This window comes from Rattus norvegicus, chromosome 20 (genome assembly GCF_021556685.1).
Source record: "Rattus norvegicus strain SHRSP/BbbUtx chromosome 20, alternate assembly SHRSP_T2T, whole genome shotgun sequence".
In the NCBI taxonomy this organism is placed as follows: Eukaryota; Metazoa; Chordata; class Mammalia; order Rodentia; family Muridae; genus Rattus; species Rattus norvegicus.
In genome coordinates this window covers 7,542,925-7,556,242 of record NC_141553.1, presented here as the reverse complement: position 1 = coordinate 7,556,242, position 13,318 = coordinate 7,542,925, and the positions used below count along the sequence as shown (strand labels likewise).

Here is a 13,318-nt window from a genome sequence, read left to right as displayed (position 1 = left end):
CTTCTGACCACATTCCTGGCAACTACATCATCCGACTGGAGGGCATATCCAGCGTCCTGTGTCCTGACCTCTCCGGAAACTCCTTTCTGCCTCATGCGGGCCTCACTTCAGCCATCTCTCTCCGCACTGACTCCCTTGAGTGCAGCAAGGGTGCTGACCTCATCGCTGGCTCTCCGGCTCTCCTGTCTTCAGCCTCCCAACCCTTCTATCCTTCCCCTGGGTAAAGTCTAATCTTGGGTGACCTCAACCACCTCATGTTTGAAAAATAAAAGAATGGACAATCAGACTGTTTCAAGCTTTTTACTTCTGAAAATAATTGCAAACATACTCTAAAACATGGCTCCCCTCACAAGGTCATTTTCACTATGAAGTGATCTGGTCACTTTTCTGTCTCTCAAACTTCCAATCCCTCCTCCCCTTTCCTTGAGAGATCAGAAGCCACCAAAGGGAGATCCATACAACTCTATCTCTTCGTGTGGATCTGTTCGCCCCAGCTGCCCTTGGCCAACACCCTCACGGTCTCTCCTGCTCTTAGGCACACACGCCCTCCAATCAAAACCCAAGACTGAGAGTGCTTTGGAGCCATTCTACATCTCAGAGACATTCTTCCCACATATCACTGGCTTACTGTGTGTGTGTGAGAAAGACAGAGACAGAGACAGAGAGACAGAGAAGAGACAGGGAACTGAACCTAGGGATGTGAACGCAAGCACTCTACCACTGAGTTATTTACATACTAATGCCTCTACTGGGTCTAGAAATTTCCCATATTCATTAACTCCTTCTGATGATTCCCCTCATAGTTAAAAAGTCCTCCAAAGCTTAAAAGAATCTCCAAATTCTCAAGGTATGGGACCCCCTCATGTCAGCTTCACCTGAGGATTTGTAAGGGAATTTGTGGACACCATCCTAGAGCTACAAATCAGGAACTGAAGATAGGCCAATTCTCACACCCTTCGTGCACTAAGACTAGAGTTGCTAACCTATACCTGTGCTGTTCATGTTCTCTGCAGACCAGTGGCCCTGGCCCTGCCTGGGAGCTCCTGAGAAGGCAGGATCTCAGCCTACATAGTGGAGTCTGCACTGTCACAATGTGATTCATACAGTTCCTAAGTTTGAGAAGCAGAGCTCTACACACAGTGCTGCTCTTCTCAAGCCCACTGACGGCTCGGTGAGCAAGTCCAGTGACCACTTTTCTGGATTAGCATTTGGCACCATACCACTTTTCTGTCCTCCTGTCAATCCTACAGAAGCCCCCATGGACACGGGGCTTTCTGGGACCTTCTCTGCATCATGTACTTCTACTATGTAAGCTCCCGATAATGGAGTTCTTCAGGGGAGGGTCCTGGGCCACTTTCTATTCTTTTTTTTTTTTAAAGATTTATTTATTTATTATATATGAGTACACTGTAGCTGCCTTCAGACACACCAGAAGAGGACATCAGATCTCATTACAGATGGCTGTGAGCCACCATGTAGTTGCTGGGAATTGAACTCAGGACCTCTGGAAGAGCAGTCAGTGCTCTTAACCGCTGAGCCACCTCTCCAGCCCGCTGGGCCACTTTCTATCTTCTTGTCCTTGTGATCTCTTCTGTAGCTATGTTACAGTTAGTTCAACATGAAATAGCCTCCTCCACAGGCGTGTGTTAACACTTGGGACAGGCGTGCGTGTGTAACACTCACGTCCCAGTGGGTGGCACCCCTTCACTGCTGTTAGCAAACACCAGGCTGGCCTTAAACTCTCTCTATAGCTGAAGATGAGCCTAAACTGCTGACCCTTCTGCCTCCTGAACACTGGAACCACAGGTGTGCCACCATGTCTAGCTGAGGGAACCCTAACATTTTAGGAGGTGGGAGGGCATAACCAGACAGCTCAGTCTAAGTACAAGCCTGACAGTCTGAGTTTGATTCCAGGAACTCAAATGGTAAAAGGAGAAAACCAACTTGAAAATGTCCCCTGCTGCACACCCGCACACCAGGACACATGCACACCCTGTGCATCCCCTCACACTGAACAAAGATGACTGAGTTGGGTACCCTATCTTTCCGTCCCATCCCTGCCGGCCAAGGTGTACAGAACAACCCAAAGCACACCCTTCCATGGTGCTCCGCTCCAGTGTACAGGGCTAGGCCAGCACAGGAGAGGCTGTGAGATGGAGAATGGCTGAAACCTTTGCTCCTTCAACCTCTTCTGCCAGGTGTTTGGACACAGGGATGAGAAAACCACACAACTGACCATTTCAGGCTAAATGCCATCAATAAACATCAAACCCGGGCTGGAGAGATGGCTCAGCTGTTAAGAGCACTGACTGCTCTTCCAGAGGTCCTGAGTTCAATTCCCAGCAACCACATGGTGGCTCACAACCATCTGTAATGGGATCTGATGCCCTCTTCTGGTGTGTCTGAAGACAGTGACAGTGAACTCATATAAATAAATACATCTTTAAAAACAAAACAAACAAAAAACAACAATAAAACCTGCAAAGCCTATCTCTTCTTGAAATCTCTTTTCTAGGCAGCAGGACAGCGGGCAGTTCTGAAGGTGATACATAAATATGGAGAACTTGGCAAGGTGAAAACACCCACAACTGTCCCCTTCCTGTCATTCTTACACCAGGAAAAAGAGCCAACTGCTCCAACACAGTGTGAGCACTACACTAGCTGAGCAGGGGGAGAGGCTGCTGCTAAGCTGGGTGAGAACCCAAGTTCATCCACAAGCGCGGACTCCCACACACGTGTGCAGACAGACCTCTTTCTGACTCACACGCAATTTCAAAATAATGACTATTTTAAACTCAAGGAATTTTTCTCGAAATACAGAATAAAATGCACATTTCCTACCACAGTCTGTAAGTTTCAGATGAACTGACCTGGTCCCAGGGCTCACCCTGTATGTAGTCCCCCTGTATGGCCATGCCCTCCCCCACCCCAGGCCTACTCTGGGTGTGCTGGCTTCTTTCAGTTCCGTAAACTATTTGGACCTGCTGTTACTAGTTCCTTCTCCCCTACCCCGCACGCCACCCACATCTAAATCTTTATTCTTCCAGTAATGGCCCCTCAGAGGTGTACCCACCCACCTGAGGCATGCTCTCTCAGCCTTTCCACACTTTCTCCCCATAAGACGACCTTCCCTATGCCAGTGTGTGGTTACAGACAGAGGAAATGGCCATGGCCCTACACGATGTGGCCTCTTCAACTTCCACCCTGAGTGTCATGCCTCATGAAGCCTTTCTAACTTTGTCCTCTCCTTGGGATGAACCTGTGGGGAGCAGGGAGGGCTAGCAGGTGGTGGCTGCACCTACAGGTCCAGCTTGGTGGGAACAGCGGAGCAGCTGTCCATTATGGTCACCCACCCAGGCTCTTCTGTTGCCAGCTCCAGAGCAAGGGGCGCAGCTTCCACCCTGACTCCACTAGCTACTCAGGAGGACAGATGCCGCACAGGACTGGCAGTCCCCAATAATCACAATGATTACTATATGTTTACTTACCACCCACCAGGTAGTTAAACAAGGGCTGGGCTCTGGAGTAGACTATCAGGGTTTTAATACTAGTTGTACAACTTAATAACGGTATACTTTTGAGAAGTTAATTAAATTCTATCAACTCATATACAAAACAAAGATAATGTCGGTATCTAATATAAGGTACTAGTTTTTATGGCAGGTTTAGCAAAACCCTAATTTTGTAAAACTCAATTATCAGACATTAATAATGACTCCTACTGCCACCTGCCCTGGGCATGTTGAGGACAAGAAGTCCATCTGTTTCCCTCACCATCATGGTACAAAGGGCTCAAAACCCCAGTTTCCTCAATTGGCACTAAACAGTTCCCTCAGGGTTGGACACACACCAGACAAGCACTGGTCAGTGAGCTGAGCTGCACACCCTTTCTAATGTTTGTTTAATTTTCAGACAGGCTCTTGCAAAATTTTCTATACTGGCTTGAATTTACAATCTTTCTGCGAGTCACTCGTGTTCTGGGATTAGAGAGACATGCCGCCACTTGTGGTTTATAGGGTTGTTTTGTTTTGTTTTTGAGGTTTTGTTTTTGGGGGGACAGGGTCTCTCTGTGCAGCCCTGGCTTGTCCTGGAATTCACTCTGTAGACCAGGCTAACCTTGAACACACAGATATCTGCCTGCTTCTGCCTCTCTAGTCCTTGGATTAAAGGCATGCACCCCTACCACCGAGCTATGGTGTTATTTTATTTTATGAATAAAAAAGAAAACAGTATATATGGTAGCTGTATATATGGTCACAAAGCTTACTATCTACCTGGGATAACAAAATGCACACTATGCCAGGAATGCCCAGTTAAACAGCCAACATACAGTTAAACATTTCTCAGAACCCTGGATTAAAAAAACCACATATATGTATGTTTGACATATATTGAGGCCTGATGAAATGGTTCGGCAGGTAATGACCAGAGGGTAAAGGAACTTGCTGGCAGGCCTGAGAGTACATCCCCTGGGACCACACGGTAGAAGGAGAACTAACTCCTGCAAGTTGTCCTCTGACATCCCTAAGTGTGAGCAGGTTAAGATTCATATTCATTCATTTATTCATTCTCATCCTCTCATTCTTTTCCTGACTTCTTGCTCTTCCAGAGGTTCTGAGTTGAATTCCCAGCAACCACATAGTGGCTTATAAGCATCTGTAATGGGATCTGATGCCCTCTTCTGGTGTGTCTGAAGACACACACACACACACAGAGGAGTAGTGAGGTTCGTGCCTATAATAACACAGCTTGGAAGGCAGAGAGAGGTGGAACATGATAGAAGCCAGTGTGGGGTACAAAGCAAGACTATTCTCAAAACACAGGCACAGACACAAGTAGGGTTCAAAGTTTGTATCTGTTGCAGCCTGGTCACAGGAAAACCAGACATGACTTGAAATTCCAACAGCAGCAGTTTAAAGTCTACTGCATTCTTGGGTCTCACACACGGAGCAATGAGCAAGACTCCACCTTTATTCAAGTCTCAAAGGCTAAAGAACAAGTCTCAGAAGCAGAAAATGGCTATCAGAGGGAAACTGCATTCATACAGAAGAAATGTCTACTGTATCCTACACTTAGAACACTGTTTAAACAGTGTATGCTTCTATTCTGATTTTTTTTAAAAACAAGCTTCCATGTCTCAAGGAGGCCATTAGTAGAGTGAGAAACATGACTCACAGTGCTACTCTGTCACTGAGGGGTGTTTTCAACCTAAGGAAACCACTAGTTAGTTGCAATTACATCTCCTTCTAATGATACTTACATGGACATAATCACCATATGTAAATCTGAGACCTACATTCCTAAATCACAATCATTTTTCATTTTACCAAAGCTTTTTCAAATCTGCCTTTTGCAATATTCACTGATGCGGTCCCACCAGATGTTCGCACACATAACAAAACATCATCTCAGTGAACATCTCATTGCTTCTTCCCTAATCATATGCTTTCATTACAACATACTAATTTTTACCATAGAGGACACACACTCCCATTAAAGCACACCTTCCAAGTACAAGACAGACAGCAGGAATTACTCAAGACAGTTTTTGTGGGTTAAAACCCTCCAGCAAAGGCTGCCAATGCCCCAGCTCTATGCACTAAAATGCTTGTTTTCTCTCCCAAGCAAAGCAGTATTTGGAAAGAACAGAAACTATGCATTCTGCCCTAAATTATAAATTTCCAAAAGCAGAAGCTACTGGAAAACCTTTAAGCCATCTAAAAAGCAAACTGAAAGCTCAGAGGAAGGAATGCAAAATGCACTCAGCAAGTGACTACCTCACATAATATCCTGGCACTGTCTAGCTCTCTTAAATTCAAAAGGCAGCTTGAGAAAGGGCCTCTTCTCTCACTGGCCTAGAACTTACCAAGTAGGCTGGACAGGGCAACCAGCAAACCCAAGACCTACCTGTCTGTGCCTTCCCAGTGCTCAGATTACAAGTGCATGCTGTGACACCCAGATTCTGCCCCCCCCCCAAAATGTGGTTTTCAGGGGAACAAAACGTCCCCTCTGTTGAAAACCACTGATCTCGAGAAGACTGAGGCAGCCCTGTGCAGAGATCTAGATGGTGAGGACAGGCCTTCTGCCAACAGCCACAAGGGTGAGCCACCCTCAGAGGCTCCTCCAGCCTGACAAACGTAAAGGCCCTTATTTTACCACTCCAGTCCAATCAGGGGTTTCACAAGGTCATTTCAACACAGGTATATGCTGCATTGCGAGAGTTATGCCCCTCCCACTATGTCTTCTCTTATAAAAGGGGCTATTTTCCAAAGCCTCATTACACTGAACCACTCAGAGTCTCAACAGCAAACATTTAAGTAATCCTAAAGAATTCACTCACTTTGAGCAAATCTAAAGTGTCAGACTATCCATATTACGTGGAAGTTACTATGGTCTTGTTACTAGCATGAAAAAGCTGGCATAGCAACAGTTCCTAGGCTCCCTCTCAGCTACCAACCTAATCATGGGTAACCACGAGCTGATGCCTCTACAGGCTAACACCCCAAGTACAGAGGTCTCCAGCTATACAGCATTTGGACATCTTATGATAGTACTTAGGTATTATCTAGTGCTGAGCCACAAATCATCCCCAAACGTGCAGCGCTAAACCTGATCTATCCGTCTCCTGTTGTGGGTCAAGAACTGGGAAGCAATTTAGCAAGGTGGCTCTGGCTGTCTCCCTGAAAGCTGAAGTGAAGAGATAAATGGGGCACAGCAAGTCTCTTGTAACTGTTTTTAAATTTCCTTCACGTGAAGGTGTGCTTGCCTACATGTGTGCCTGTGTACCATATGCAGCAGGAGCTGAAAGGGGAAGTCACGTCCCTTAGAACTGGAGTTACAAATGGGTGTGAGCCGCCGTGTGGGTCCTGAGACTCAAACTCAGATCCTTTGGGAAAGCAGCCAGTGCTCTTAACTGCAGAGCATCTCTCCAGCCCCAAAGCGACTTTTATCCCTGACAGAGGCTGGAGGCTCCTTTTCCAAGGATTCTCTCAGCTGCTGTGCTTGTCCTGTAAGACTCTTCACAGGACTTTCTTTAGAAAGGCTGACTTTGCACTGGAGAGATGGCTCAGTGGTTAAGAGCACTGACTGCTCTTCCAGAGGTCCTGAGTTCAATTCCCAGCAACCACATGGTGGCTACAACCATCTGTAATGGGATCTGATGCCCTCTTCTGGTGTGTCTGAAGACACAGTGAACTCATATACATTAAATAAAATACTTTTTTAAAGAAAGGAAGGAAAGAAGGAAGGAAGGAAGGGAGGAAGGGAGGAAGGAAGGAAGGGAGGAAGGAAGGAAGGGAGGGAGGAAGGAAGGGAGGGAGGAAGGAAGGAAGGGAGGAAGGAAGGAAGGGAGGGAGGAAGGAAGGGAGGGAGGAAGGAAGAAAGGAAGGAAGGAAGGAAGGGAGGAAGGAAGGAAGGGAGGAAGGAAGGGAGGGAGGAAGGAAGAAAGGAAGGGAGGGAGGAAGGGAGGGAGGGAGGGAGGAAGGGAGGGAGGGAGGAAGGGAGGGAGGGAGGGAGGAAGGAAAGGAGGGAGGGAGGGAGGGAGGGAGGGAGGGAGGAAGGAAGGAAGGAAGGAAGGAAGGAAGGAAGGAAGGGTGATTTTGTTCCCCAGAGGACACAACCAAGTCGTAGAGAAGAATGTTACTAGCACCAAGCTGCTTGCTAAGCATCCTAAGCAGACACAGCAGCCAAAGATTAGGAACAACTATTTGACCCCAAATGCCAAAGTGTACCAGAGCTGAGAAACTCTGCTCTACAACAGGGGTGTCCAAGCTTCGGAACTGTGATAGAGTGATATCACCTCATGTGTCGGGCGGATTCAGAGCTATCCTGATGCACACGGCCTGCAAAGCAGCCTGCAGGCAGCCAGCTGGAAGGTCTGGTCCTTCAGCGGTGTTCCCAGAGAAAAGCAACCTCATTTACAGCACTCCTTCTGCAGCCATCCATTCCTGCCACATTCTACACCTGAGCCACCAAGTACCTTTCTCACCAGAGGGGAGGGAACTGAGCTCTGCCTCAACTGGACACATTTGTCTTTATTCAGACTACAGACACTCTCTAACTTTGCTCCCCAACTTTGTTCTGTGCACCTTTAAGACAGTGAGGAGGTGATAAACATTCAGTACCAACCAAAGCACTGGGAATTCGGACATGAGCTTCTCCAGGCTGGTGATAAGCAGCCAGCCCCTCTCTAATGCTCAGCAGCAGCAGCCATCCAGCAGCCATCCCAGTAAGCCATGTGCTCGCACATGACCATGCACTCTGTTGCTAAGGCAGGACACTGGGGTGGACAAGTGTGTTAGGAGCACTATGACTTAATATTCCAACTTACTGGGTTTTTTGGTTTGGATTTCTTTTGGGCAAAAACAAACAAAAATAAACAGAACCCCCAAACCAATGTTAAGTCAAAGCTGTATTTTCAATGTATTTCTCTACATAAGAATCTTTTTTTTTTTTTTTTGGTTCTTTTTTTCGGAGCTGGGGACCGAACCCAGGGCCTTGCGCTTCCTAGGCAAGCGCTCTACCACTGAGCTAAATCCCCAGCCCCCATAAGAATCTTTTTATTGGGCTTGAGATGGCTGAGCAGTTAAGAGCACTGGCTGCTGTTCCAGAGGACCTGGGTTCCATTCTCAGCACCCACATGACAGCTCACAAATGTCTATAACTTCAGTTCCAGGGGATCTGACACCTTCACAGACATATACGTAGGCAAAACACCAGTGCACATAAACAAAAATAAATCTTTTTTTAAAAAAGGAATCTTTTATTGATTTAGAAATTTACATTAGCAAGTTTAAATGTACACCATGAAATACAAAGAAAAACAAACCGGTAGTCAAAATAGGAGTTCTAGTTTGGCACTTACCAGCAGGTGATCGCAACCAAAGCTTTCACACACCTGTTTCCAAAGAACTAGAACAGGGAATGCCAGCCCTGCCTAGCCCAAAATGCCACGAGGAGGCTCAAATAAATACGCTGAGGGTGCTTTATATTAAAGCCAAAAGTGTTGTTTGTGTCTGTGTGTGAACTTGTGCGTGCGATGTCTGTGGAGGCGCTGGACACAGAACTTGGATCCTCTGCAGGAACAGTATGAACTCTCGACAAGTGAGCCGTCTCTCCAGCCCCAGAAGGTAGTTTTCCTGCTCCACGTTGAAGTGAACATCCAACTATAAAGTCAGTCTGTGCTGCAGTCTCCAGCATGGGCTTCCGTGGAGTGAGCTCTCAATGTTCTGAGAGCTTTCTCTCACACTGAGGTTGAGCCTATCTCTCTCTGAAGGAACAGTGAAGAGATTGTTCAAATGAAATCGGGAGTCCTTGAAATCCTCCTGATGTCAGTCTGTGGCACCTGTAGTTTCTACAAGCTAAGTGTGTGCTCGGATTCAACAAGTCTCAGATGGATCCTGAGAATTACTACAATTGGCAACACACTGTAACCAATCCTTTAAAGACTGAACTAAACACCAGCTTTCCTCTGCAAGCTTGTCTCCTACTCCAGGCTGAGAGAGCAGAAGCTGTGGTTTGTCTTTTATCGCTGGCATCTAGTCATGACCTGATCATAAAACAAAAATAATAAACACATACCAAAACCAGATCACTGCTGACCTCAAGAACAGAGAAGCCTGGGGTGATGGAAAGACAGAAGTGTTTGCAGACAAACTGGCCGATGGTAGCAGAACAGCCTCCAACCAGGCCCATCAACGCTTCAGCAGAAAGATTTTTAATACTGTTCCTTCCACTGTACAAGTCACGGTAACAGCTATGCTACGTACAGACGTTCTGCTAGTCAGAAACAGGTTCTAAACAGAAACTCTTAGGGAAGCAGTTACCTGACTCCACCTGCAGAACTACATCTTGACTCCTGGGTGACTGAAACACAGCGAGAGCCATACCTGGCTGGGTCAGGCTGGCCCTCTTCCCTTCTGTTCACTCACATGATATTCTCTCCTGTCCGCTCCCTTTCATGCTCCCCAACTGAAGAGTGTACTCAGCTCTCAAAGTAACTTTTAATCTTTTTTCCTCCATGAAACCATTCAGGCTGGAGAGATGGCTCAGAGGTTAAAAGCACTGACTGCTCTTCCAGAGGTCCTGAGTTCAAATCCCAGCAACCCCATGGTGGCTCACAACCATCTGTAATGGGATCTGATGCCCTCTTCTGGTGTCTGAAGACAGCTACAGTGTGCTCATATACATGAAATAAATAAATCTTAAAAAAAAAAAAAAAAAGCTCTTTGTTCTCTTCTCTTCCCTGCTCTTCCCCTCTTCCCTGTCCCTTCTCTCTACCCCCACCCCTTCCCTCCATGGGCTCATGGCCGGCCTTTCCTCTCCTCTCCTCTTCCTCATTAAACCTCTCCACGTGGAAAAAAAAAGAAAAAAAGAAAAAAGAAATCATTCTAAATACTATAACACACAACTACCACTTCTGTGTTTATGACCACACTATGTGAATATAGTTCCCTAGTCTGCTTCCTTATTTCTATAGTCTGTTCCACATGCTGGTGAGCCTGGAACACTATCTGATAGGTATCAACAAATTTTCTTCACTACAGTAAATCCAAAACTTAAATTTAAGTGTGAATAAACACGCGCACACACAGGCACACTGTAATGGTTAGTGCTGTTAACTGGACAGGATCTAGACTCACCTGGGAGACAGGCCTCCTGGCGTGAGGGATTTATCTTGATTGCATGACTGGGCTGGAACACCCAGTCATTCCCTGGCTGGGATCCTGGACATAGCAGCAGGGAGCTGAGGAGCAGCGTGACCTCCTCCTCACTGTGTTTCCTGACTGCCGACTGGCTGTGACAGCTGCTTTAGGATCCTGTTGCTAACTCCCCCACCATAAAGGACTATATTCTTCAGCTGTGAGCTAAGAGAAACCTTTTTCCTTCCCATTACTTTTGCCAGGGTACTTCATCAAAGCAATGGGAAAAGAAAGTAAGAGACACATGATGCAAACAAAACACCAATGCACAGAAAACCAACCAAATAAATCATTAAAAAAATAAAAACAAGGGGGCTGGAGAGGTGGCTTACTGACTGCTCTTCCAGAGGTCTTGAGTTCAATTCCCAACAAATACATGGTGACTCAACCAACTGTAATGGGATCCCGTGCTCTCTTCTGGTGTGACTGAAGACAGCTAGTGTTCTCACATACACAAAATAAAGAAATCTTTGAAAAAATAAATAAAATTAAAAAAAACTAATCATGGAATGTAGGGTGCAATAGAATCTTGCACATCTCAGTGAACTCAGAATTTACAAGATTAGACGGTCTTAGTTTTTTTCTTTTTTTTTTCTTTTCTCTTTTTTCTTTTTTTTTTTTTTTCTTTTCTCTTTTTTCTTTTTTTTCAGAGCTGGGGACTGAACTCAGGGCCTTGTGCTTGCTAGGCAAGTGCTCTGCCACTGAGCTAAATCCCCAACCCCACGGTCTTAGTTTTTTGAAATAGGACTAGCCCCACACTAACCTCAAACTCAGTCACCCTGCCTCAACCCCTTGACTGCTGGAATTACTGGTCTTTTCCACCACACCTAGCACAACAGGGGAGGCTCAACCTCCTAGAGTACTTTTGTACAGCAATGTGTCCAAAATGCATATACATAGAAAAAAAAAAACCCTTGAGAACGAGCCATGATGATGATGATGACGACGACGACGACGAGGAGGAGGAGGAGGAGGAAGAGGAAGATAAAGGAGAGGAGGAGGAAGAGGAGGAAGAAGAGGAGGAAGATAAGGAGGAGGAGGAAGAAGAGGAGGGGGATTGACCAAAGATAAACATAGACTATCAGGACAACAGAGTGCTTTGAAGAAGCATGAAGACAACACACAGTAGGACTGTCGGAATCCAAGTTCTACCCCTTGAACCACATATAAGTGCTGGGTGTGGTGGTGGCCCTTGTAACCCCAGGACAGAAGAGGGGGATTGCTGGGACTTGTTGGCCAGCCAGCCTAACAAGAGATCCAGGTCAATGACACCCTGTCTGAGAGGAGACAGACTGCATCCTCTAGCTTCCACACACACTTGTGAACAGGCAGGTACACACACAAAGACATAAAGCTCAGCATCAAATATTAACAGTCACAAATTCTAATACAGAATTAGTTATTGCCATGTCAGAATCCTTTAAGCGTTACCATGGATAATTCAGCAAACACCAAAACATGAGTGTAAACAGCAGGCTCTAAGTCACAAATAAAGCTCATTTTCTGAAATTCACATATTACTGAAAAAGTCACCCTCTGTTATTGTCTTATACTTTAAAGACTAAAATGTTAACACGAACCTTCAGAATTTCGCTGAGAGTATTGGTGCACACCCGTAACCCGGCAGGGGCAGGGGCAGGGGCAGGGGCAGGGGCAGGGGCAGGGGCAGGGGCAGGGGCAGGGGCAGGGGCAGGGGCAGGGGCAGGGGCAGGGGCAGGGGCAGGGGCAGGGGCAGGGGCAGGGGCAGGGGCAGGGGCAGGGGGACTGCCATGAATCTGCAGCCAGGCTAGTGTTCATGGTATGTTCCAGCCAGGAAGGGCTTGTACATCTGGACCGTGTCAGGCCCAAACCGGTCATGTAAACTGGTAACACTGCTATTTTTCCTTCTGTGTGTACATGAAATTCTCTTGCTTTTCTAACTTTTTTTTTTTTTTTTTTTTTGAGGTAGGATCTCACTATACAGCCCTGGCTGGCCTGAACATCATTTCAGAACTCTGAAAAAAGCTATCTACTGAAAGACAGTAGGAGAGAAAGGGCAAGCAAACCCCAGAGACGCTGGGAAAGCACTGCCTTCAGGTTTGGACTGAATGCTAACATCCTCAATAAGCTTTCCTTTCCAGAAACATTTGCAAGCCCTAACAGGACTCACGACAAAACAAAGTTATTCCCATTCTTTCTTCACAGCACTCTACAGCCATCCCTGCGGCCATGCACGCACGGTTTATGCAAGCTGCCCTCGCTAGCTGCAGTAAGCTTGGGACTTTGACAATGCTTGCTCATGTTTTCCTGGAGATAATGGAGGTCACGCTGAAGGAAATCCCGAGGAATGTGTAGCATTCCTCTCTGCTGATAGGTACAGTGTTCAAGTTAACATATAGTTTTTACTCAAGACCAACTGTTCTAAATACGTACAGTTGCGTAAAACGTTTTCAATTAAAGGTGACTAATTTCCCCACCGTAAGACACCACTTATAAGACAGATCTGGCTATCACAATGGGAAATTGTTATAAGTCTTAAGATTAGGGGACAACACTGCTGCTAAATATACAATACCCAGTCAGACCCACAACAAAGTGCTACCCTCTGCTGAGGACATGCACGTCACACTATAACAGAT

The 13,318-nt window shown here is 46.3% G+C and overlaps 1 protein-coding gene across 6 annotated transcripts in view; it reads right to left on the bottom strand.

The window, feature by feature from the left end:
* Nucleotides 1-13,318, bottom strand: part of Mapk14 (mitogen activated protein kinase 14) — a 60,660-nt gene that overhangs the window by 36,487 nt on the left and 10,855 nt on the right.